Raw genomic sequence first — 27,379 nt, 5'->3', positions numbered from 1 at the left:
CACACTGCACACATCTCTAGCAAGGGCAGGAGTGTCCCTGGAATCTCTCACTTTGCATACCTCTGCAGTTGCTGGAGTTGCTGGAGTGTTCCTAGAGCTGCTCCATGAGCATATCTGTGGAAGGGCTGTCTCGTCACTAGAAACTCTCTCTCTGCACATCTCTGCAGTGGCCGGCGTATCGCTAAGGCTGCTCACCGCGTACATCTCTGACAGTGGCAGGTGCATCCATAGAACCTCTCACTCTGCATACCTCTGAGGTGGCAGGTTTATCGCGAGAGCTGCTCACTGCACACATCAGGTTAGTCACATTCCTAGAACCCCTCACTCTGCATACCTCTGCAGTGGCAGTTGTATCACGAGAGCTGCACTCAGCGCACATCTCTAGCAGTGGCAGGCGCATCCCTAGAACCTCTCACTCTGCATACCTCTGAGGTGGCAGGTTTATCGCGAGAGCTGCTCACTGCACACATCAGGTTAGTCACATTCCTAGAACCCCTCACTCTGCATACCTCTGCAGTGGCAGTTGTATCACGAGAGCTGCACTCAGCGCACATCTCTAGCAGTGGCAGGCGCATCCCTAGAACCCCTCACTCTGCATACCTCTGAGGTGGCAGGTTTATCACGAGAGCTGCACTCTGCGCACATCTCTAGCAGTGGCAGGCGCATCCCTGGAACCTCTCATTCTGCATACCTCTGAGGTGGCAGGTTTATCACGAGAGCTGCACTCTGCGCACATCTCTAGCAAGGGCCATCACATTTCTTTTCCCCCCGCAGGGAATTACAATGCATTTGTTACAACGACCTTGTTGTAACCACGCATACCTTACTTTACTCTGCAAGTCGGAACAACAACTTGCGGAGGAGGCAGAAGGTGTTGGATTTGAAATCCACCACCTTCCCTACTATCCACACGGACTGGAGTTGAAATAGTAAGTTATACTATTCCAACATCCAGTCCCTCCCCTCCCTCCTCACTCACGACTTGCAAGGTAATGATATACGTGGCTACAAAGCCGTCATTGTAATTACCATGGTATAATTCCCTGCGGGGGGGGGGGGGGAATATGCGTAAAAAAAGCGGTATATTACTCGCTGCACATACTTCTGTAGTGGCATTTGCATCCCTCAGACTATTGAGCTGGTACCTCATTCTGTGCACATCTCTGACAGTGTAGGGAATATCCGTAGATGCTCACTCAGATCGTCTCTGACAGGTGGGACCCTAGCACATCATACTGTGAACGTCTCTGGCAATATAGGTTCATCCCAAAAATGGTATGTGCATATCTCAGGTGCACTCCTACAGTGAATTGATGTGCACATTTCTAGCTACAACAGGTGCATCTCTTGAACCTCATGTGTGACTGTCTTCATAGCTGGAAACACACTGCGAAGGGCTCAGGCCCTAAGCTAGTCTGTCACTGGACGTCACGCTGCGCATATCTTCAGCTGTGATACCTAGAACCTTGTTCTCTGCATAGGTCTAGCAGGAGCAGGTGCAGGTCTGTGTTGCTGAGCATACTCTTTACATTGCACACATTCCTGACAGAGGCAGGTGCTTCCTTCCACCACAGGGCTAAGCCTCAGCTGCTCCTTCAAGAGTCTGATGCATGTAATAACCCACATCTGCATATCTCTTGCTTACAGATGCTGCTCAAAAGATGAGGATTAAGTAATCTGCACCCCTAACCCTGGGCCATGTTAAACACAGTCTTGGTATGCTGCTTCAGGTGTTAATCGCCCCCTGATGACCCACATGGATGTTCAAGAGGAGGAGGAATGGCCGATCGAAGCCACATGGACAGCAATGGGTCTTCAACACTATGGTTTAAAATGAAGCCAAGGACATTTGCCAACCCTTACAGAGAGACTTCAGGAACAGTGAGCTTTTGCTGTCCACTGCCACCCATTATTGAGCAAATAACATCTACAGGGGAAGAAATGGAAATGAAGGGGGGACTTTTCCTTCCGCGTAGTCCAGAGGAACTATTTTCAGATGCCCTCGTCAGTGACATTTTACCACCCCCTTTCTCCGACACAGAGAACATATTGGCTGGTTGTAGGAACAAACAGCCTCTCTTCACTTTGGGCTTCCCTTGATCAGAAATATTCTGTTATATGCGTATTATCACGCTCCGCCAAGACATAGAGTTTGGTTATGGCTCATTTAAATTATTTTCTTTTTGTTCAATTCATTTTCTACGTGTAAATCGATCCCGAAGTTTTAGTCTTCACTCGTCTTTTTACATATTTTTTAATGTTCACGAGAGGTGTCTGTTTAAAAACACAAATGCCTATGTGTCTTTGACATTGGCTTTCTGCTACCAACCACTATTCTGCCCTTCCAGTCACCAGGTGGCATTTAGGTTCTTTGCTGCTCAGTAACTATGGTCTTTCCAACAGTCCACATACCGCCTTGCAAATACCTCTGCAGCAGGGGCTTTAATACACGGAGCTAGCCACCTCACTTTTCTCACTGTTTGGATATTGCTCTTTTCTGGAACATCAGCACTTTTGAGAATGTGCACTTCTCTGCTGGTATTATTTAGGAGATTCCCCGTTCTCTTATATTTAGTTTTTAGTAAAGAAAATAACCTAACCATATAAATAGAAATCCTTTTTCAATGCTTTATTATTGGGAAAAGTTTTTTCTAGGTTGCTGTTATACAGCTGTTAGGATATACAAATGCAATGTTTTCCTAACTCTAGTGTAAATGTACTTTTTTCATCTTTTTTTCTGAAATATCTTTTCACTGCCATTGCGAGATGTAAGTACTGCTCTCGTGTTGCCATTAAAAATGTTTAAGCGCCACATTTAAAAAGAAGAAACTGACCAGCTGTTTTGAAGCTCTCTGAACAATTTTCTAGGCCTGCCGTTACAGTTTCAACTTAGTCAGATATATGAAGGAAGGCAAGAAATGCGGCTTAATTGAAAACTAATCTCTAATAAGTTTAAAATATTGATTGAAATTGGACAAAAACTGTTTACATTAGTATTTGTATCAAGGTTTGTAGATATGTGACTTGCACTTATAATTTCGTTTCGACAATAAATTACGCTATGTTTTACTGATTTTACATTGGTGCTCTGTTACTGAAATCAAAAAAATTACAAATCCTAAAACTGGCAGATAATTCTAATGCTTCATCGATTTGAGTCAAGTTTGTTCTTCTATAAAATCTATGTACTATAGAAATGTATTCCAATTGTTTTAACTGAGGTGAGCCAAGTTTATAAATCCCTGATTGTATCAGGTTGTTCAGTGACATCCTGATACTGGAACTAGAGAGCTTGTTTACAAACCACTTGCGCCTCCGGTACTTCATTTGTTCCCATATAAAAAGTGACACACCGGCAGCACAAGGGGCTTGTAAATAAGCCTTTAAGTCACTCTTAAGGGATGGAAATTTTTACAACTCAGTGGTTCTCAACCTCAGGAGAATTTGATAATTCAGATCTATGGCAACTGTAGTGTTGTTGAAGTAAGGGGGAGGGGAGACCACCTCTCCCAGTTACGTAGGAGAGAGATTAGTCGGGTCCCCCTGCACGTCATTATGATGCGCTGGACTGGCGTGTAATAGAGAACCCAAGGATCTGGGCGTGGTTAAGCTTTCTGGCCACTACCCAACACACTGTGTACTGTCTGTAATTGTGTGCCCTGGCTAGGCCTGCAGCCACTCAGTGCAATACCACAGCCACCAGACTACACAAAGATCTCAGTAGAATGGGGCCAGCCAGTGGCAGATCCTTGTGGAGGGCTACAGGGCGCTGGCCACCTGCCTCCTGCGTGGCCCCACATCCTGCACTTTGCTTCTCCAAATCCAGATCCTGCGCATTATTTGATTGAGCAGTGTTCATGAAAACACAAGTTTCATGTTTAGGGCAGCCCTCTCCTGTCTTTACACTCCTGATGACATGAGGTGGAGAAGGCGGATGAGGGCGAGGAGGCATGATCCAGCTACTGAGTGCTGTTAAGCACAGCACTTTGTAGGTGGATGTCTAGATTGTGCATGTCTGAGGGGTGTAGTTCAACTACAGTCCCTTCATACAGGCACCATCCATTTTATTTAGCAGATCATACTATGCGTGCCTCAGGCACAGTATTTCTGCTGAAATGTGGCTTCCAGGGCACACTTCAGTGCATCCCTGGGGCCAATGAGAAGAAACATAGACCAACAGGGACAGGATCCCCACTTCTGTCCCAGTTTCTTACAGGGCTCTGCATCCTGTCCTATCAAGAAGCTGGGTGAAGAGTTGATGAGGATTTTGTTTCCCTTTCCAAACCTGCCCTTGCTTCTCTGCCTGGCTCTGAGTTGGGGAATCATGATTTGCTGATTCCAATGTCCAGCACCAGATTCCGGCTCTGCTGCAAAAGAAGCTAGGTAAGTAAAAAAAGATGTGGGGGCATATTATCAAGGGCCTTATCGCTGCTTTAGCAGGAATTTTTCCCGCTAAAGCGACAATAATTTTTCGCCCTATTACCTAGCTGTCGCTAACACCAGTTAGCGATAGCTAGTAGGAGATAGCGATCATCTTGGGGCCCACTTTGCATGTCAGCGATAATAATCGCTAATGACAAAGTGGGCGTGCCAAGATGTTAGCGACTGGAAACAGTTGCTAACATCGCTATTACCTACTTTTGGAAATATTCGCGCTAAGCGCGAATATCTCCAAAAGCTAACGCTCCCCAGAGCAGTTCTTAGCCATGTTATCCAATGGTAGGTGGATAACATGGCTAAGAGCTTTAGCTCGGTAATGTATGAATATCGCTGACTTTTCAGCGATATTCATGCATTTTGGCCAATTTTTATCGCTTAGGAGACAAACCTTAATAATAGCAAGGTTTCTAAGCGATAAAAATAGGCGAAGCACGGCAACAAACTTATAGCCGCTAACCAAGCTTAGAGATAATTATCGCTTATTTTTGGTAATATGCCCCGTTGTTTCTTTGTTCATGTATGATTGTGTTTTTGAGTTTCTGAAAGTGAACAGGACTGAGTGAGTGTGTTTGAATTTGTTTGGGAGTGTCAAGGAGAGTGAAAGTGAGCGAGAATCTGAGGTTGAGTGTGTATGAATAAGTGAACGTGAGTACAAAGGAGTGAATGAAGGAGTCTGAGTGTGTTAAAAGGAGTGAGTGATTGGAGATTTTTAGAGGGAGTGGAAGTGAGTCAGCGGCGTAGTTTGAGTACATTTGTGTGCGAGTAACAGCGAGTGGGAGTGAGTATGAGTTAGAATGAGTAAGTGGGAGAATGTAAGTTAGAGATAGTGTGGGGTAGAAAGTAAAGGGGAGTATGAGTGAGGCAAATGTTGACACAAATGGGGTGAAACCCTGGCAGGTGTTATGCCCCACCTCTTTCAAAGATCACTAACCACCTCTGCAACCCAGTGAGACATCTCGCCCACTGCTATGAGTGAAACAAAATGGCTCTTTTTAACATGACGAGAGGCATTACTCCCACATACTGAGGTGCTTTCACTGTCATCTGCCATAAAATGGATAGATTAGCGAAGGCCAGTGACTGTGAATAGAGGTTTCCGAAGATTTATACTTCCACCTGCAGTCGGGGGAAGCCAAGAAGCTTTCACATTCACAAAGGTGGGTGGGTTGATGTCCTCCCAGGAATGTAGCTATTATTAGTGCATTGGCACTGGACCATACTGTATTTGTTAGAGAACCTCTGCTAACAGATGGAATGCTTGTGTACTAGTATTTAAGTTTTCAAATATTCTTCCCAATGACTGATGCTTTTGAAGCTTGAGCACCAATCCCAATGGGGAGGAGAGGCACGCGTTTATTATTCTGGGTTAACACTACTTTCAGCTGATATGTGTTTTTTAGCAATCCAAATTGGTATGGCCACTTGGCTGTGAAATGCCCCATAATTGCATTACTAGTCAGCATATTAATGGCAGGTGCATGAGTGTTTGTGAGTGAGTGTGTTTTGCCTAGCACCTGTGTCTCAGAGATAAGTACATTCCTGTATTCTCCATCAGCAATTTTCTAGTCTAATTTATGTTGAACAAATCCTTGTACGGGTGCGCTATATACATTGCTAATGTGGGCAAAGGTACAGGTCCTAATGGTATTGCCTGAGGTACAAATGGTAACCTGCTCTGCACGAGAGTCACATGCTTAACATAGAATACAAATCGAAAGAATACTCAAGGGGAAAACAAAAATACAATCTGGGGCTTATTTACAAGCACGTTGCTCCATTGGTGTGTGCCACTTTTTGTGACACATCGACTGTGCATTTTCTGCCCCATATTTATAGACACAGGCTTTTTGTGTCCTTGTAAATATGGCCCCTTTACATGCAGCACTTTGCATGAATGGGGCTTTCGATGGGTGTTGTGTGGATGTTCCCACCCAACAGCCACGGTAGCTGACACATTTCCAGATTTACGAGAAATCATAAACCTGGAATGACTTCTGAATGCTATGCCTTCCCAGGGGTGGCGTAGGGAGACGCAACAAGGAGATATGTATTAATGTCTCCTCATTTGTTTCCTCTTTATATGCGTACTGAATTTTGCAGCACACATAGATTGAGGAAATTACCTCCGGTGATTGTTTATGTACAGGCAGGTGCCCTTCCTGCACATAAACAATCATTTAGATAAAGGAGATGCAACAGTTTCCCTGCTAATCCATGCAAAACCCTAGCACCACCATGATTGCGCCATATTTATAATTCTGCGCACCATGGCGCAAGGATTGACAAATCCGTCAGAAATTCTGACGCATCTTTTGGTGCAAAAGTCACGCATTGCTGGAATTGTGTCACAAGCACAATGCACCTCCAGGAATGCATGAGGAGGCCTATTCCCAATACACTGAGTCAGTCCCTATGCCTGCTCCAAGCAGGCGTAGGGTTTTGATGAAGTGGCGTCCTTGAAGTGGCGCAGTGAAATCTTGTAGATTTCATAGCGCCACTTCATCGAGGCTTTCCTGCGTGGGAACGCCCACCCTGCATACATTATATCTGACGCAGGTAAAATGTTGCACAGGGCTTTACAAGGTATATCATCTTCCTAGATGTGTCACGCTGTTAATGGGCTGCAACCTAACGCATTGTTTACAACGCAGCTGCTTCACAAAAAGTGATGCAATGGCAGCGCAAATGTGTTACTATGGGCTTGTAAATCTGCCCCTATGTGAGCTAATGTCGCACACATAGAAGTTAAAAAATTCCCTTTCAGATTGTTTATGTGCATGAAGGGTACACTTCCTGCACATAATCAATCATCCCTGTGGCGCAGGACTCCTTGCACCATGCAAGGGTGCCTGCATCGGCACATGGTAGCAAATTGTGTGCCAGTGCAGGGGGAAGCACAGGGATGCAACATATTATTGTAAATATGTTGCATCCCTGTTGCTTTTAAAGTGCTGCAGAGTGGCGCAGCCAAAGGGCTTGCGGTGCCGCACTGCGGCACTTTCTTGTAAATGAGGCCCTCTGTGCCTTATTTTATGTGGCCGAAGTTATTATCCAAAAGTCCATGTCTTGTGGAAAATAGTACTTCAATCAGTAACATCACAAAATCCGTGGATAACTGCTTAATACAACAGTGTTATTTTATCCAGTCTCCAAAAAAAGGTGTTCTTCACAACCAATGTGCCTTTCGAAGACCCTCCATTTGTTTATGGATGATAAAAAATATAATATGAAACTCAGATCTTAAAACAAGCAGATTGAGCCTCTGTTGCTCCTTAAAACATATAAAACAATTTGTTTGTCTTCACAATAACAGTTGAGTTGATTATTTGTTGAGTGCACCGTTACCATATTCTGAGTATCAAAACATCAATTAAAGCCGATTCACAAGATATAGATATTCTTTTTCATAGTTATATACATTTCTCATTATAATATATCTTACAAACGGACTGTTCATTTCCCTAACGTATGGACAAAGAGAAAGAATTAAGGAAATGGCGAAAAAAAATGGAAAGAAAACAAGAGAACCGGAAGGGAAGAGGTCAAAGAAATGCCACAGAGTTAGCACTATAAACTCTAACATACTTCCATTATCAACCTTGACATATCAGTTCCATTAAGTGTTACAGCACACTCCTCTTCAGTGTGACAACAGACCTCTCCAGTGTGAAAGCACACTTCTCTTCAGGGTTACAGCACATGTCTCGTCATTGTGACAACATACTCCTCTTTAGTGTGACAGCACACTCCTTTTCAGTGTGGCAGCACACTCATCTTCAGTGTGGAGGCAAACTCCTCTTCAGTATGACGGCATACTCCTCTTCAGGGTGACAATACACTCCTCTTCAGGTTGACAGCGCACTCCTCTTTAGTGGGGCAGCACACTCCTCTTCAGTGTGACAGCAACCTTCTCTTCAATGTGACAGAACACTCCTGTGGAGTGTACCAGCACCCTCCTCTTGTGTGTGACAGCACACTCCTCTTCAGTGTGACAGTGCAATATTTTTCAGTGTGACAGCACACTTCTCTTCAGTGTGACAGCATACTTCTCTGCAAGGTGACAGCAAACTTCTCTTCAGTGTGACAGCACACTACTCTTCAGTGTGGCAGAGGAAGCCAGGTGCTGGAAGCAAGATGTTGGTGAAGTCTTTGATATCCCTGAGAGTTCAGAAACAGGAGGCAACCCCAACAAGCCCCTGGAGAACTTTTAGAGATGCAGGATGTAGAGAGTCAAGTCAAATCCTCTCAGTCACAGGCAAGAACCAACAGGCCAACACAGCAAAGCAAACAGCAAAGTGGCAGTCTCTCCTGGTAGCACAACAGCTCTTCTTCCTGGTAGAAGGTCCTCAGTTCCAGAAGTGTTCCGAGATGGTGTCAGAGGACCGGTACTTATGGTCACTTTGGCCTTTGAAATAGGGAGACTTCAAAGAAAGCTCTTTGTAGTGCACCAGACCTTGCCCTTTCCTGCCCTGGCTCCACACCCATGGCAGGGAGGTATGCAACCCTTTGCAAGGAGACTGGCACAGCCCTATTCAAGTGCAAGTGTCAGTTCCTCCCTCTCACTCTAGCTCAGGAGCACCCATAAGCCTGGTGATGGTCCATCCGGATGTGAAAGGCACATCACAGCTCCCTTTGTGTGTGACTCTCTAGAGGGAATGCACAAAGCCCAACTGTCACTTACCGAGATGTGTATTCCAAAGACAGGCAGAAGGCACACAATGGTTAAATTACTAAAGTGCAAACTTTCTAAAAGCCGCATTTTCAGAACTGCAGTTTAAAAATCACCAAATGTACTTTTCTTGTATTTTTTCAATTGGAAGTTACACTTGTCAAATGTTACAAGGCAGCTCCAATGTTAACCTACGGGAGAGATAGGTTTTGCAGCATTGAAACACGAATTTAAGAGTATTTCACTACTCGGACATGTAAAACTTAAAATGTACATGTCCTTCCTTTTGAATACACTTCATCCTGCCCATGGGCTGTCCAGGTCTTACTCTAGAGGTGACCTATGTGTAATAAAAAGGAAGGGTTTGGCCTGACAAGTAGGTTATCTTGTCAGGTGGAAATCACAGTTTAAAACTGAACCCACAGGCTCTGCAGTCTGTAATGAAAGCACATATTTGCAGGCTCGTTAAGCGAATATTTGCGCCTTCTGAAAAATCCTGCTATGTTTCGTTTCTAAGCTGTGTAAAGCTAAAGTGACAAAAACATCCTATCCTCTGCCTGAGGGAACACATTGGGGGCATATGTACAAGGGGATTGTACCACCGGAAAGTCACTTTTTTGACGTTGCGGTGGCAAAATGCCCTGCACCATATGTACAAAGTGGTGTTAAGCCACTTTTCCTGGTTTCAACCAGCTTTGTAAATATAGTACCCTTTCAAACAGGTACCTGCATGAAATGGGCGTGCAGTGGGTGTTGCTGTGGGTGTTCTGCCGCACCACCCATTGCTTTTTGACGCTGCCCCAGATTTACAAGGAGGTGTAAATAGGAGGCAGCGTCAAAAACTAACGCCATGCAATGGCCAGCGTTAGAATTCTGCAGCACCCATGGAAACAGCAAAATGTCATTAATGATTATTTATGTGCAGGAAGGTGTCTCTTCCTCCACATAAACAATCATTAAATAATGGCCATTTACTACTTCTATATGTGCTGCAGCACGCATAGAAGTAACAAATCGCCATTATTGATTGTTTATGTGCAGGAAATGACACCTTCCTTCACAAAAACAATCATTCCCTGCAACACAGGCACCCTTGCACTATGGCACAAGGGTGTCTGTGTTTGTGCTAGGCATCTATTTTTAGTGCCAGCGATAGGGAAAACGCAGAGGTGCCTCTTATTGATGTAAATAGGGGGCATCCCTGAGTTTTGGAAATGGCGGAGCGTGGCGCTGCAGAATTCCTTGTAAATATGCCCCATATTTAGGCACGATAGTTTAGAAGCTTCATTCCACTCAATTATGAGCAGTTTATTGGCATTGAAGTGGCTCTTCATTCAGGTTCAACATTAAAAGGAAAATAAATATTTTACACGTTCTGATCACTTGGAACAGAAAGCAGACAAATAGCTGGGGGGGAAAACGAAAACTCCAGTCAAATCAATTCTATGCAAAGCTGCATTCCTCGGAGGCTGGGGGAGCACAAAAACAACTCGAAGTCGATTCTTTTATACTAGTGGAAATGTTTATAATTCTTACAGGTAGAACATTTTTCAATTATTGAAATACTCCTTCGCCAGTCTGTTTCATTGATTGATTTATTTTGCCAATAAAACTGAAAAGTTTATGTTGCTTGCGCTTGCTCCTGTTCCAACGTCATGTATGGTGCCCCTGGCCGAGTGCCATTAAAAGCTTAACTGAGACAGAGTCTGGTCAGTAATACATGAAAAATAAATTGATTTAGGGGTTCCCAATGTGTAAACTGAAACTATTAGTAAAACTGAAGAATCGACAATCTTTGATTTCTGTTTAAGAATGTTCAAGGGCAACTTTATTTAAGTAGTCAAGGGAAACCGTATGTGATGTATCGGCCAGCAAAGACATGGAAAGGAAACACATCATATTCATCTACAAAAAAGGAACAGCGAGGATATAGGTATGCATGTTTTTATGAACCATTTATAAAGCATACCACAAACCTCAACAAGAGGTATCTGGGCGCATTGTACACCCGCCCCTAGGGCCTCATTTATGAAAAGTGACGCATCGCTGCGTGAAAACAGCGATGCGTCACTTTTCAGTGCGCACTCCTTGCGACACCAATGATGCGTCATATTTAATGTATGGCGCATCATGTCGCAAGGACTTACAGATACGTCAGTATTTCTGACGCATCTGTAAGCGCAAAAGTGACGCATTGCTGGAGTGTGTCACAAAAGTGACGCATCTCCAGCAATGCGTCCTTTCACATGGGGAAAGCCCCATGTGAAAGGGCTTGCGTCAGTCTTACGCCTGCTGTGAGGCAGGCGCAAGATTTTGATGCAACCGCATCCTAAAAGTGACGCAGTGAAATCTCATAGATTTCACTGCGTCACTATTACGAGGCTTTTTGCGGGGGAACGCCCCCTCTGCATACATTATACCTGACGCAGGTATAATGTGGCGCAGGGGTTTAAAAAGTGACGCATCTACCTAGATGCGTCACTTTTTAAATATGGCGCAACAAGGCGCATGTTTTACGCCGCAGATGCGTCACAAAAAGTGATGCATCCGCAGCGCAAAACTGACGCAAGGCCTCATAAATGAGGCCCTAGAGTGTAAAAACAGACAGATTGAAAAACAGACATCTCATTAGATCTTACAGAATTAATTAAAATCGGTATCTTCAACTGTTTACTGAAAAGTAGAAAATTGTTTTGAGAGCCAAGCGAGATAGGCATGTCATTCCAAGCCTTGAAGGTAGTTATTGCAAGAGATCCTGTTCTAAGTAGTTAGGGCTTGAATTACAAGAAAGTGCTACATCACTGCACCTCAAGCCTTTGGCCGGGCCACACCGCAGCACTTTCCAAGCACAGGTATGAGTCATATCTCCAAGGATATAACGAATCCCTTTCCTCTCCACTTCGCTGTTGCACAATTTGCTGCCATGCGCCGACGCTGGCGCCCTTGGTCCAAGGATACCTGCTTCACTGGTATGATTGTTTATGTGCAGGAAGGTGTCCCTTCTGGCATATGAATTCTGAAATGGCGTTTTTCAACTCCTATGTGTGCTGCATTAGCACACATAAATCTTGCAATATGTAATTTCTTTAATGATTGTTTATGTGCAGGAAGGGACACCTTCCTGCACATACACAATCACCAAAGGTGACTTCCTCATTCTTTGTGTGCTGCAGAATGCAGCATGCATAGAAAGAGGGTAAAACATAAGTTGCGCCTCCCTACTCCTCCCCTGGGGCGGCGTAGCATTCAGACGCATTTCTAGGTTTCCGATTTCTCGTACATCTGTGTTAGAAATGGGATTTCTGGTTGGCTAAGGCTTGCGCCAAAGCCAGGCAGAAACCACCACTCTAGTCAGGGCAAGAGAGTTACATGCCAAAGATAACCCCTGCTCACCCTCTTGGTACCTTGGCACGAGCAGTCAGGCTTATACCGGAGGCAATGTGTAAAGCATTTGCGCACGCACACAGCAACAACATCCCAAGCACACTACAAAAGGAACTTCACACAAGGTTATATAAAAATAGCCTTTATATTCTCATAACACATTAGAATAGTAAACACATAACATACACTGTGCCAACTGGCACAGGCAATATTCACAAGGGAATATTTACACATGACAGAGCCACATGAGCCACTGTCAGGATCAGCACTTAGCAGAAACTGTTAAAAGTAAAATAGGTCATAAACATACAACCAGTAGCCACTGGTAATCACTGTACTCCCCCTCAACCTGTAACATAACCTACATTATGCACAGTCACATAAGGTGCAAATTACATTCTGCGCCAACCTCACCAGCATAAACTCATTAAGCAATCTCCTCGCTAGTCTAAACACATTAGACCCTACCTCCTAAGTATAACTCACATTAGGGGCGTACCTCACACAGTGAAACATAATCTCACTAGCATAACCACATGAAATGCAAAGCAAACTCATACTCATAAACCATATGTAGAGGTATCAAACAGGGTGCGTAACATACTAAATACATGACATTTCCTAGCACCACATTGCATGAGCACATCAATCTCATTAGGGCCTTGCGCCCTATACATCTACCCGCCCCCGTGGCCAACTGGCCATCTCCAAAGGGGCTCAAATGCCCTGTGTCCAGAGTGTCAGGGCACGCTGCCAATACAGCAAAAGTCAACGGTGCGCCATCTGTGCAAAACCTAAAGGTTGCAGCTGCCCACTACTTGCTGGGCAGCTGAGAACCATCGCATGGGGCCTAAACGCTGCAGCTGGCTCTAAGTGCTGTGCAGCTGGGGAAGGCCTGGCACCTCCGTGCCATCTCTGGCCCGCTCAGGGGCTCTCTCATGAATTGCGCCTCACGGTGGAGCCATCTGGCTCTGGAATGGTAGGGCCAAACTATGGAGCTTTGGAGCCCTCTGGCTCTAAAAATACTCTGCCCCCATGGAGCACACTGGCTCCGTAGATACTCATGCCCCCCAAATAATGAGGTAGAACTTGCCCCCACAAACACTGAAGCAACCCACGGGGGAAAGACACGGGCCTCTCTGGCCCCTTTTAAATACTATGGCCACGTTGGAGCGGCCCGCTGCAGGATGGGGCCACTCAGGAAAAAGCCCGGTGCCCTCTATGGCACCTCACGGGGCTCTTTAACACCACTGAGGCCACAAGCCTCTCACGGGGTCTTTATTTTTTTTTAAACTCTTTTTATTGAATAACAAAGCAAAAGACATTACAAAAAGGAAACCAAAACAGGTGAACACATACAGTTTCAGCACATGGGTCATTGTGGCAAGGTACAGAATCAAATATAACAGTATCTAATGTAAGGATCTTGGGGATTCCTGTGCTTCCAGGTTTATTCTCGATGTAGGTGGTTCACAGATCTCTCCTCTGTGGCTATTCCATGCACCCATTTCTTCCCCCACTTCTTCGGGCAACCCCTGGCCACATAAACTGCTTTCTCTCTAAACATACACCAGTCAAGTTCTTCTGCCCATTTTTTGACTCAGGCGGTTGACTGGCACCCCAGAGCTAAGCTATGTTTCGTTTAGCCGCCATGCACGCCAGTGTCACCCATTGTTTCTGATACGCAGTTAAATCCGTAGGCTCCCACACATTCAACAAACATCTCCGGGCTTCTGGTCGTATCTGCACACCAAAAACCTCCCCCAGCTCGTCATGAATCTTTGTCCAATATATCTGTATCACTACACAGTGCCAAAGAATATGCATCAAGGTGCCAAGTTCTCCACACTCTCTCCGCCACTCTCCACTCTCAGCTCGTCTCATTCGTACCAAACGAGGCCCAGTTATATAGGATCTATCTAATATCTTCAACTGCACCAGTCAGATAGCGACTACTTTTGAGGAGGAAACCGCCTCCGTCCAGTCCTCATCATCAAGCTCCAACCCATCTGCACTCCATTGGTCTCTAATCCGCTGCAACAGGTTCTCCATATTGTTGACCAGTTTCCTGTCTATCAGAGAAATAGTTTTCTCTGGAATATGCCCATCTAATACACGGTCCTCAAGAGGGGACGCCTCTGGCAGCACCGTTCCCTTAGGGACATGGGTGGTGAGGGCATGCCTCACCTGCTGATATCGGTAATATTCATGTAAACTATAAAGTGTTATGAGGGACTCGAATGCATGCACCATGTCTTTGTTCCACACATCTTTTATCTGGGTAATTCCGATAAGGTCCAATCTGTCAAACCCTTTAGTTTTCCACAGACTACCCAGCTGCTCAGAGTTCAGCAGGGGAGTGGCCACTGTCAACCTGCCTTCCCAACCAAGACATTTATTGGCCGCGTGTCATACCTGGATCCCCGGGGAGTCCGTAGACAATATGATTCATGGCGGCTAGCTGTGCGGCCCAGTAGTACTTCCTTAAATCTGGAAATCTGATCCCGCCGTCGTACCACGGGATAGTCAATTTACTGAAAGCTATACGGGTGTAAAAGTCCATGAATAAAGATAGGAATCCTTCAGGAAATAATCCAGTTTAATAGCAGAGAGCACAGTACATCCATTCAGGCTGAAATGCAGTTCAAGATGTCTCAAGCACATTCTAAATGATGTCACTTAAACAGCAAGGCAAGTGCCACTAATCAAATGAATACACATTCTAACATTAAAAGGGCAACACAAATAAAAGGGAAATACAAATAGGACTACAAAATGTAACACATTTTCCCCCTTAGAAAATCATGGAAATACATTTCTACATTTGGAAACACGTCTAACATTCCAAACATGTCCATCTTGTGTTACAATACTATTGCGATTAACTTTGGCAACTCTAACTGGTTTACCAAATTTGTTGTCACCTTTAAGAAGAATGCCAGGTTTTTTAATTCTAACAAACTCACCAACCTTAAATTCAGGAGTCCTGACTTTCATGCGGATATCATATAAATCCTTACTCTTCTGTTGTTTTTTTCCAATATTACCAGCCAATATTTCATTGTTAACAACAGAGGACTGAGACTTCACATTCTTCTTCAACCGCCAGGGACACAATTTAGAAATAGGATCTCGCCACTTGAGCAAACGGAAAGGTGATACCTCCGTTGTTAAATGAGGAGTTATGCGGTACATCCACAACCTTTCCCTCAATTTATCCTTCCAACCAGCTCCAAAACCTCTAGCCCACATGATATCTTGCTTAAGGACCCTGTTAAACCTCTCTACCTGGCCATTTCCCTGGGGTTCATAAAGAGGAGTGGTGACATGACTGATATTATGACATTTTAGAAATTCCTCCATTTCATAAGATTTTAGTTGCACCCCATTATCAGAAATGATAACTTCTGGTGTTCCTTCTCGAGCAAAAACTTCTTTTAAGAACAAAATGACACTATTAGTATCAACACGTGGAACCAACTTCACTTCTGGCCATTTTGAGTGGTAATCCACCATAACAATGGCAAATCTACAATGTTGTGGCGAAAAATTGAACGGACCAGCAATGTCCAACCCTACTTTTTGCCAAGAGAAACTAGGCCATTTGACTGGAACAAGAGGAGCAGGATAGCACTTAAGAGTTTTTTCACTATTTACACACTCAGTACATTCTCGCACTTTTCCATCCACAAATCTATCCATCCCTGGCAACCAAAAAGTGGATCTGATAAGTCTTTTCATAGATGACATCCCCAAATGTGTCTCATGACTCAGAGACAGGATTGTTTCACGTAAAGAACTAGGAGGAATACATTTTCCATCCCTATACACTATGTTACCTTCCACCACAAACTCTTCAGAGAATTTCCAAAATGGATGTAATTCTTCTGAAATGTCATTCTGTTGTGGCCAACCTACCAATGTAAATTTAATAACCTCTTATAACAACCCATCATCATTCATCCCTTTAATCCACAACTCCTCAGAAATAGACCCAAACCTCCCAGACAACAATTCTGTGATACTGGATATAATCTCTTTAGGACACAGTTCCTCATCAGCTTCGCAAGGTAGTCTTGACAAACAGTCCGCAACAACATTACACTTTCCTGGAACATATTCGATACTAAAAGAGTACTCTTGTAGCCTTGACATCAACCTCGCTATCCTAGCTGTGGCATTTAATCCTCCACCTGGCGATAAGATGCTAATTAACGATTTATGATCACTCTTGATCACAAACCTCGTACCCCAAATGTTGTTTCTGAAATGTTCTACACTCCACACACACGCCAACAACTCCTTTTCAATTACTGCATAACACCTTTCTGTAGCATTCAAAGTTCATGATGCAAATGCCACATTCCATGTCTCTTTGCCAGAAACTTGAGACAAAACACAACCTAGTCCATAAAGACTAGCATCAACCATAAGCACACAAGTTTTACCAATGCAGAATGGTTTGAGAGATGGAGTAGCGACCATATCTTTTTAAATATTTTCAAAAGCAACCTGCTGCTTTGTACCCCAAACAAATTCCACATTTTTCCTTGACAATTCTCTCAAGGGTTCCATGTTTTCAGCAACATTTTCTATGAACTTGCTGTAGTATTCACATAACCCTGAGAATGAAAGCAGTTTCTCTTTAGAGTCTGGTGATGGTGCTTTAAGTATGGCATCTACTAACGATTTTTTAGGAATTACACCTTCTTTTGACAATGTGTGCCCCAAATATTCAACTGAATCTTGATATAGTTTACAATTGTTTTTTTTTTAAGTCAGGCCATGATCCTTCCGAATTTCACACACTTTTTTAAGATGTTCTGAATGTAACATTTGTCTGGTGAAAAAATCAATATATCGTCTTGGAAACATTTTACAAAAGTTTCTACGCCATCAAACAAATGGCACATAGATCTTTGAAAAACAGTGGCCGCGGATGCCAGACCAAACGGCATTCTCTTAAACTGGAATAATCCAAAAGGAGTGATAAAGGCCGTCATGTGATGAGATTCCTCAGATAGCTCCACCTGATGATAGGCTGACCTAAGATCTAAAGTGGAGAAAATCGTTGCTCCACCCAACATGCTAACTACCTCATTTATGTCGGGTAGGGGATGACAATCTCCAAGAATATTAGCACTCAAAGCACGAAGGTCAACACATAGTCTCAAAGAATTATCGGATTTCCGTGCTAAAACAATCAGAGAAACCCACTCCGATGGCTCCACTTCCTCAATCACCCCCTCTTGCAGCATATCTTTTAACAGTTTTCCTAGTTCTTCTCTTACATTTAAAGGAACATTCCTACGTTTTTGTCTTACCGGAACAGCATCTTTTTTTTAATTTGATCACATGACGGAAATCCTTGAGTCTTCCCAAGGAATCTGAAAATATTTCAGGAAACTTTTTTCCAATATTGACAAAGTCATCTTCCTCAAACTCTTTTCCTTCTAAAACCATGACAGGTTCCTTGTTGTGGGGATTAAGCATTATTCCTAATTTCCACTGATCACGCCATCCCAGCACATTCACCCCTTCTTTAACAACATATAGTTTAATAAAGGCCGTTCTCCCCTTGAACACAACATCTGATGAAACGTACCCTATGAAATCTATTGTAGAACAATTAAAACACCGTGCTAAAATATCAGGAGGATTCAAATCATTCAAAGACATGACATTTCCATACTTTTCATTAAAATACACCTCAGTTATGATGGTCCAGGGAGACCCAGAATCTGCCATCAGTTCAAGTGTCTCACAGAGGAATGTGACCACACATTTTGGGGATCCAAGATTGTCTTCCATTGCACAAACATATATGATGGACACTATCAAACCTTTCTCTTCACAAAACTTTTCTCCCAATTCTCTCACACAGGAAACTCCACTTCCCCTACCTGTTAAGCTTTTCTGAGAATCAAAACTCTTTTTCCTATCATCCTTGCACGCTTAAGCAAAATGTCCAATACGCCCACACTTGATACATTCTTTTCCTATAGCCGGGCAAAATGTAAAAGACGCTACATGGTTGGTGCTCCCGCATCTAAAACAAACAACATTTTTGTTAAATTGATGTGTGGACTTTGGCGGAACATATTTTTTAACGGCACAAACTTCATCTATGCACTTACTACTATCTCCTTTTGAGCTCACATCTTCAATAGTCTTTCTCCACTTGTCTGTTTGTTCAAAGGCTTTAGCTGTAGCGATTATATCATGCAGGTTAGGGTTTCCTAAAATCCACAACTGTTCTTGCGTTTTCTTACTCCTTACATTAACAATAATTTGGTCCCTGATCATTTCATCTGCTAAATTACCAAAATTACAAGAAATTACCAGACTTCTAAGAGCAGTAAGAAAATCATCGAAATTTTCTGATTCTGTTTGTGCTCTTGTATAAAATGTATACCTATTAAGCGCTATACTTGTGGTAGGTTTAAAACGAGTTTCCATTCGCATCAAAGCCTCATCAAACGTGCCCAAGTCACCACTGGCAGTAGGTAAGGTTCTAAACACTGCTTGACCTTCAGAACCTAAACAGTACAATAAAAAAAAAATTATTTCATTCCCCATTCTCTCTCCATCTATTGCTTTTAGATATGTTATAAATTCTTCCTTCCATCTGGACCATGGGATGGGAGGCTCACCTTTAGACTGTAGGAATTTACTAGGTGGATCAAACTGCATTTTCAATATATATGACTAGCTTGAAAATAAAATTAATGAAAACAAAAATAGTAATATTTGTTTGAACCAATGAAACTACTAGATAATTCACAATAGAATAAATGTATAAATAAAATATAGATAATAATACAAAATATAGTTACAGCCGTGCACATCGGCGAATGACACTGAAGACAAAAATGAAATTCAGGAACTCAGGAATCAAGTTGTGTGCACAATCGCAAAAAATGTGCAAATGTTTGAAATCTTTAATCCGACGTCGAATGTTTGAAAGCTTTAAATCCGATGTCAAATGTTTGAGAGATAATTATGACGTTCTGATTTTCTAAACTAAAATGGCCGCCGACGTCAGTCACGTCATCACGCACGTAGCGTCAACGTGATGACATCGAATCGTCAGAGTCTTTCCCGAACATGAAGATCTTCTTCCTCCGTCGTTCTGTCCTCGAATCCGGAGGTAAGCAGCTCCTTTGTAATGACGTAAAACGCTCGAGAAAAACAGCGCGTCTTACGAAAAGAACTCAGTTAACATGCGAGGTTAATATAAAAGTTAAAATAAAGTTGAAGTAAGCGTAAATCACCAATATTCCAGGCAAAAATTGTGCATCCAGCAGCACCCTTATGTGCTTGCGTGCTTCCTTCTTAATTTCGTTGCGAAAAACACGTTTTTCGTTTCAATAGCTCCGAAATGGCAGAAGAAAAAGACAGCAATAGGTCAACTCTATCCTTCTTTTACTCCGCTGTTTTGCCACAATGAAAAATAAATTACAATATGGTGGAAATAAATGAATTTCCAAGAATCCCAAAAAAATTGGTACCACTCCTGTGCTCCACAATGTAGTAGGTACCGGTTCCCCTCGTCGCCAATGTAAAAGTCCATAAATAAAGATAGGAATCCTTCAGGAAATAATCCAGTTTAATAGGAGAGAGCACAGTACATCCATTCAGGCTGAAATGCAGTTCAAGATGTCTCAAACACATTCTAAATGATGTCACATAAACAGCAAGGCAAGTGCCACTAATCAAATGAATACACATTCTAACATTAAAAGGTCAACACAAATAAAAGGGAAATACAAAATAGGACTACAAAATGTAACAACGGGCCCTACCGTCCCACAGGAGCTAGTCTCTATCTCCCTGAAATATGCAACCGGCACTGGGTCCATCGAATTCTGCAAGGCATACAAAAACCGGGGTAAAGCCATCATCTTGAAGAGAGCGGCTCTTCCGAGCAAGGAGAGTGGAAGAGCTTTCCAGCGCTCCACATCTTTCTTGCACCTATTTAGCGGGTAAGCTAAGTTCTTATCGTATCGTAACTGTGGATTGAGCGTGATAAATATACCTAAATACTTAAATCCTACAGTCTCAATATGAACAGGGCACGACTGCTCACGGGGTATTTAAACAAATAGGCCTGGGACCGCTCTGGACAACCAACGGGACAACCCCCTCCTTACCGGACTCTGGAGGCTTTCCTCATCCGTGCGGCGAGGCAGCAGCGTCGCACTGCATTCTCTTCTTCTCCATGCGGCAGCACTTCCCCTGTGGTCGCGGCGGGAGCCGGCACCGGCAATGTGCCTCGCGCGCCCTCCGCCTACCACTGCTGCTGGCTGGCACCCACGGGGCTTTCCCTCAGCAATGGGAGCCCTGCACCGGCAGGCGCAGCATCCTTCTCCTGGGTGGCTTCTCCCAATCACAGCGCGGCGGCAGGCGTGGGAGTTCCCTTCCAAACCGGAAGTCCCGTCCGCCGTCTGGCACTACGGTGCCTGACTTCCTGTTTGCCCGCGGCTGCAGCGGTGAACTTTATCGGGGCACAACGAGGGGTAGGCTCCCTCGGTCAGGAAAACAAAAGTAGAAGCGGGTGGGTACCCACTTAGGCTCCTATAAACGGGGTGGGTACCCGTAGGAATTGGAAATCACCAACGAAGGCGCAGGGTGGGCACCTGCGCCATAAAGTATCCCACTAAGCAGACATACCTGCAGGGTGGCACCTGTAAGCTAAAATAGGCGGGGGAATCCCTACGAGGGGGACTCCCTCAGCCAGGGCTGCAGCACCGCGCTGCTCAGCCCCCAGGCTCTCCTTAGCTGGGGGAAGTCTCCAAATCAGAATAAAGCGCTCCTCAAAAGCTGGAAGGCTGTAGCAAGCCTTGACTAAAGCAAAACGAAAGAGCAACAGGTCCACAGAGTCCATCAGGCATCCAGGGGCAGGGCAGGGCCCAGGTAGGCAAGCCTTCCCCTGGGCCCCAGCAGCAGCACGCCCCTGGTAGATTCAAGTAGGAAGAAGAACATTTTCATGGGATCACAGACCCTCCTTTTATACAGTAAAATCATTTGTCACCTAGCACGGGGTTTAGGGAAAACCAGATGCAACTGATTTGGGAGCACTTGAGCACTTTGTTTTGCTCAGCTCCCCTCTTCCATTCACTAGACAGTCTAGGGACATCAGACGCACCACAGGGGGTGGAGCCAGCATTGTGGAGACAAGGCCCAGCCCTATTCCGGGCCCAAGTGCAACTCCTCTCTCCCATCTACATGCAGATCTCCCCATTCACCACCGGGGCAGACCCATCCTGGCTCCTGGAGCCAAGCACACCAGCCAGCTCCTGTCAATCACAAGCCAGACAGTCAGATCACATTCACTTCACACAGAAATGCCAACTTCTAAAAGGGGCACTTCTACACTAGAAACATTAAATCTGCGCACAACAACGCACAGCATTTAATCTCACGAGTTGGCACATACCAAACTCGCCCCTGCACTCTCCACACATCAGGAACTACCATGGACACACATATTCCTATGAATTCCTATGGGAGGGCAGGCCACTCTCACCACACATACACAGAGAACGCACGCACTTTACCACTGCCAAAAGGGCGAAGTCCAACAATCTGGAAAAGTTTCAGGTACCATGGGTGTTGCGTGGGAACACCCACAGCAACACCCATGGAATACCCCGTTCACTGAAAATGCTGCGTGTAAAGGGGCCGTATTTACCAAGACACGAAAAGCCACTCAGGGTAGCTTTTCATGTCCTTGTAAATATGGGGTAGAAAAATGCTCCGCCAGTGACGCACTGGCGGCGCAAGGTGCTTGTAAATAAGCCCCTTTGTATTTTGGAATGCGAACTAGATGTTGGGATGCTTATCTCAAAGTTAGTGAAGGAGTGTGGTGGACAAAAAGAGATGATATATAATTGTCTTTTCTTGTGTAATAAAGTGTCCTGTGGCATAAGCATAGTGCCTTAAAAAGGCTTGCAATAGACAGCCAGTGAAACTAACGAAAATGGAAATTGATGATTTACAGCTCAGTACAAGGACCAACCTTTCAGCCATATTTTGAACTACCTGGACTTGGAGAGTTAGGTATTTAGGGAGACCAACCAGTAAAGAGTAGTAGTAGTCCAACTGAAAAATGATTAGCACTCAGACCACTGTAATTCTCTAGGATACTGAAAGAACTGAGAGAATCATTTAAATGACACTCATCGGGCACATATACTTGAGGGGAAGCATGAGTATGTGAGGTTTGTAACAGAAATAATTCCTCAGTTTTTGCACTGAGATACGTGATGGACCCAGTTTTGATGGCCACCAAGTCTGAGACCATATTGAAGAATTTCCAAAGATGTCAACTTTAATTTGATCCACATTCTGGATGCAGGAGTTATTTCCCATCCAGTCAGTAACTTCTGCCAAGCAGGCAGCAAATTGCTGATGATCTCCATCTAGTTTTAGTATGAATTGTGCATTGTTTGCGTAAAATAATGGTATGGGAGGTGGTATCAAAAGTAGCCAACAGGTCAAACAGTACCAAAACCACAATTCTCGATCATCAAGAATGAAACATATGTCTTTAGTGGCCTTTGCAAGCACTGTCTCTTTCAAAAACAGACTAGACTATATAAAGAAGTTGATTTTGCTCCAGAAATTAATTTAGTTGTTTATTCACTACCGCTTCAGTGATCTTTACAAAATGAGGGAGCAGAAAGATAAAAATAAATGAATGATCTGCAATGAGCAGAAAGAGGCAAACTAAAGGTCAGCAACGAGCAGAAAGAGGCAGAATAAAGGTCAGGAACAAGCGTAAAGAGGCAGGAAGAAGGTGAGAAACGAGCTGAAAGAGGGAGAATAAAAGTCGGCAATGATCAGAAGGAGACAAGACAAAGATGAGAAACATGCAGGAGGCAGAATAAAGGTCAGCAACAAGAAGAAAATAAAGGTAGGACACAAGCAGAAAGAGGCAGAATAGCAGATAAAGGCAAAATATAGATCAGAAAGAGCCAAAATAAAGGTCAGAAACTAGCCAAAAAAAGGCAAAACAGAGATCAACCATGAGCAAAAAGAAGCAAAATAAAGGTCAGCAATGAGCACAAAGAAGCAAAATAGAGATCTGAAACTAGCAGAAAGAGGCTAAATAAAGGTCAGAAACTAGCCAAAAAAAGGCAAAACAGAGATCAACCATGAGCAAAAAGAAGCAAAATAAAGGTCAGCAATGAGCACAAAGAAGCAAAATAGAGATCTGAAACTAGCAGAAAGAGGCTAAATAAAGGTCAGCAATGAGCAGAAAGGGGCAAAATAAAGGTTAGCAATGAGCCCAAAGAAGCAAAATAGAGATCTGAAACTAGCAGAAAGAGGCTAAATAAAGGTCAGCTATGAGCAGAAAGAGGCAAAATAAAGGTGAGAAACAAGCAGAAAGAGGCAGAATAACGGACAGAAGCAAAATAAAGGTCAGACACAAGCAGAAAAGGGTAAAACAGAGATAAGCAATGAGCAGAAAGAGGCAAATTAAAAGTCATAAATGAGGAGAAAGACCCAAAATAAAGGTCAGAAACTAGCAGAAAAAGGCAAAACAGAGATCAGCAGTGAGGAGAAAGAGGCAAAATGAAGGCCAGCAACGAGCAGAAAGAGGTAAAATAGAGATCAGAAACTATCAGAAAGCATCAATCAATCATTCAGGATTTGTAGAGTGCAACTGCTTCACCCATGAGTGTCTCGAGGCACTATCGGATGAAGCATAAATGATGTACATCTACAGTGCTGTGCATGAATTCTTTATGTTTGGGATAGCACAGGGTTGTGTTACTATGCTCCAAATGTATTGGTAAACAAAACTCCTTTGGACATGTCTCTCTTCTCCAATAGCAAAAATCATGCATTGCAAAAATGAGGTGCATCATGGGAGCAGTGTGGAGGCTATCTTCTAAAAGCATTGATGCTACAAGGAAAAAGTGAAGGTGGTCTTAATGTGGGAATAGCTGGGATGAGGCTTAAGAAAGTGAGGCAATAACAGGGGATAGAAGAATGCTTGAGAAATCATTGAAACAGGCATACTGTAGCAAGGAAGGATACTTTATATGATGGAGAGATGTTTGAGAAAAAGGTATGTCAGAGACAAGGGGGAGAAAGATACACTGGTGAGAAGAGGAACAAACTGAAGGAAAAAGAGAAACATCAGCAAGAATATGAGCTTTTGATAACCACCGGGCAAGCAGGTCTTCATTGCCAGGAGATCAGCCATGCTGGGGAAAAGGAGGATGTGGGACCCAACTGCTTCAGGGATTATAGCACTCTCCTGTACCCCACTGTGAGAAAGTGCCATCTTTCTTGCATTGGTATGCCCCCACTTTTTGCTGAACTCCTGATGTGCTTTGACTGAGTGTGCCCTGGGCACCTGCCAACCAGGTACCAAGGGCCTGTGTTCCTTCCCTAAAACTGTGCTGAAACTAAAACCCAATTGTCATCTCTAGCCACCTGTCAACCCCCAGTAAATGGTATCCTTGGTACCCAGGGCATGATGACCACAGAAGACCCCTTAAGGCTGCAGCACTTATTGTGCCACCCTTAGGAGCCCTGTCCCCGGACATCCACACACTGCCTGTGCAGGCTGAGTGTCCAAGTACAGAACTAAACAAAGAGTCGACATGGCACACATCCCTGTGTGCCGTGCCCACAAGACCCACTGCCCTGGCATACCTCAGTCACCCCTCTAGCTGGGTGCCCTATGCCCGTGGTGTGGGCACAGGTGCATGAACCCTGTGTCCCTAGAGTACCCAGGGCCATTCCTGGGCACTGTAAGTGCAGTGCTGTCATTAAGAATATATGGAGCTGGGAGGTCGACATTTTGAACTCCACAGCACCATGATGGCCTCACTGAAAACTGAGAAGCTTGGTATCAAACTTCTCAGCACATTAAACCTGCACTGATGCCAGTGTGAGATTTAATGTAAAATGCTCCATAGGGCATCTTAGAGATACCCCCTGAAACCTAACCTGCCATCCACGTCTAGATTGAGAGGCTGCCTAGGCTGCCACACAGCAGACATGTTGCTGGACCCCTGGGTGGAGAGCCCCCCGCTCTCCTGGGCCTGCAACAATGCACATCCTGAGCGAGGTGCTAGGTCTCCTCCCCCGGGATGGGCAGGGGGAAGCTTCGAAGGCCTGCCACCTCTGTGAGGTTCTCCAGACCATTTGCTGTACCCAGCAACTGTCCCCCACTTGTTCTGACCTCCACTCTGGTGGGGAGACTGGCGGGAAACCCTACGTCAGGAAGGGGGTGGGCCAGCCTGTGCCAACCCCACCCCTCAGGTGGGAGAGGCAAGGTGAAGCACGACCGCGGGCTCTGGCCTTCTTGAGGATGGGGGGCCCTGCCCATTCACAGCCAGGCTTCTGCCCCCCTCCACCGGAGAGGAGCAGACTAGAGGGTGTACCCACCCCAGGACAGGGACCTATTGGTCCCTGCCCTTGCCCTGCCTGTAACAACCCTAAATTCCATATTTATGGGCTCCCTGAACCTTCCTTCCTCAGATCCTGATAGGAAAAGAAGCAAGAAGATCAAGAAGAAGAAGACCCACCGTGCAGCTGCTAACAACAGGACGACCCCAACTAACTTGGCCCCAGCCCAACGGGCCTGTCGATCCTGGAACCTGCTACTGCTTAATCCCGGCGCGGACAGCAACCTTGGTACCCCCGGAGGACCTGCCTGCCTTAACCCTCTTGAAGACTGGAACTCCCCTAAGCAGAGGCTTTGCTTCAACAACCATACCCCTGGTGCCAGCCAAGAAGCACCAGACCAACCCACTCTGCACCCACCGAGCCCGGCCCGTGCCCGAGTGATCCAAGACCACGAGGACGTCCCCCGGCGACTGGGACCCGAAGTCCAGTGCCCAAAGATCCTTCTCGATGAATCAGACGACGCCTGTAGCCTCAGAATCAGGGAACCCCCTACTGCGACCAGCCATGGGTAAGATTTCCCGACGCCCAAAGACACCCCTGCACCCAGCGACCTGCAGCCCCGTGTGCCTCCCTGTGGGGTACCTACCTCAATTTCGTTGAGTGCACTGTATCCCCAAATGTGATGCAGTGCGCGCAACAAAATTTGTTTTATTTATTTAAATATTTACTTGCCTGTAAAACTCCGGGGCCCGCTTTGCATGTCAGCAATATTTATCGCTAATGACATGCAAAGTGGGTGTACCCAACCTGTTAGTGACTGAAAGCAGTCGCTAACATCACTATTGCCTATTATCAACGCAGGTACAGCGATAAAAAAATTTGCGCCAAGCGCCAATATCGCCAAAAACTAACGCCTGCTCAGACCACTTCTTAACCTGTATATCTAATGGGAGTTGGATATTCAGGTTAAGACCATATTGGCGTTAATGTGTGAATATTGCTGGATTTCCAGCGATATTCACGCATTAAGCCGCTATCGCCGGATATTTTATCGCATGTGGAGTGGTGTGGCTCACTGGTTAGAGGCGGCAGACCCGTAAGCAGAGAAAGGCCCGGGACCAGGGTTCAATTCCCGACGCGGCAGGGTCGTGGACCAGGGTCAAAAAAACGGACTCGATAATTCTCGCCTCGGTGCCTACCCTAACCAGGGAACACACTCGCCAACTCTGGGCATTAAGCTTGCCTCATCTCTACAACGGCCCACCAAAGACGCTGGGGATGCCTGGTTTCACCTTGGAGATACCCAGAAAGGGACCATCTCACAGGGAAAACCAGGACGGGTTCCCCAGCGGTCTTCAGCGCCAGGACACTCCGTGGAGTCGCAGTGCAATTTACAAGTACACCCACATTTACATTTACATTTGAGATAAACGTTGCTTATAGCACGTTATCTCTGCGATAAAATCCGGCGATGCGCGGCGATAAAAATAAATATCGCTAAGCTCATTTAGCGAT

General features: G+C 44.7%; 1 long non-coding RNA gene across 1 annotated transcript in view; it reads left to right on the top strand.

The window, feature by feature from the left end:
- The window catches only part of LOC147701188 (uncharacterized), a 131,527-nt gene extending 128,503 nt beyond the window's left edge, over positions 1 to 3,024 (top strand). Inside the window, exon 4 of the long non-coding RNA XR_015297163.1 lies at positions 1,648 to 3,024. This is a non-coding gene — a long non-coding RNA (uncharacterized LOC147701188). The remainder of the gene's footprint in view (positions 1 to 1,647) is intronic.
- The last annotated feature ends 24,355 nt before the right edge of the window (positions 3,025 to 27,379 follow it).

Source organism: Lissotriton vulgaris, chromosome 7, assembly GCF_964263255.1.
Source record: "Lissotriton vulgaris chromosome 7, aLisVul1.2, whole genome shotgun sequence".
NCBI classification, from domain to species: domain Eukaryota; kingdom Metazoa; phylum Chordata; class Amphibia; order Caudata; family Salamandridae; genus Lissotriton; species Lissotriton vulgaris.
The sequence above is the reverse complement of the archived record's forward strand: the minus strand, read 5'-3'. Positions and strand labels throughout refer to the sequence as shown.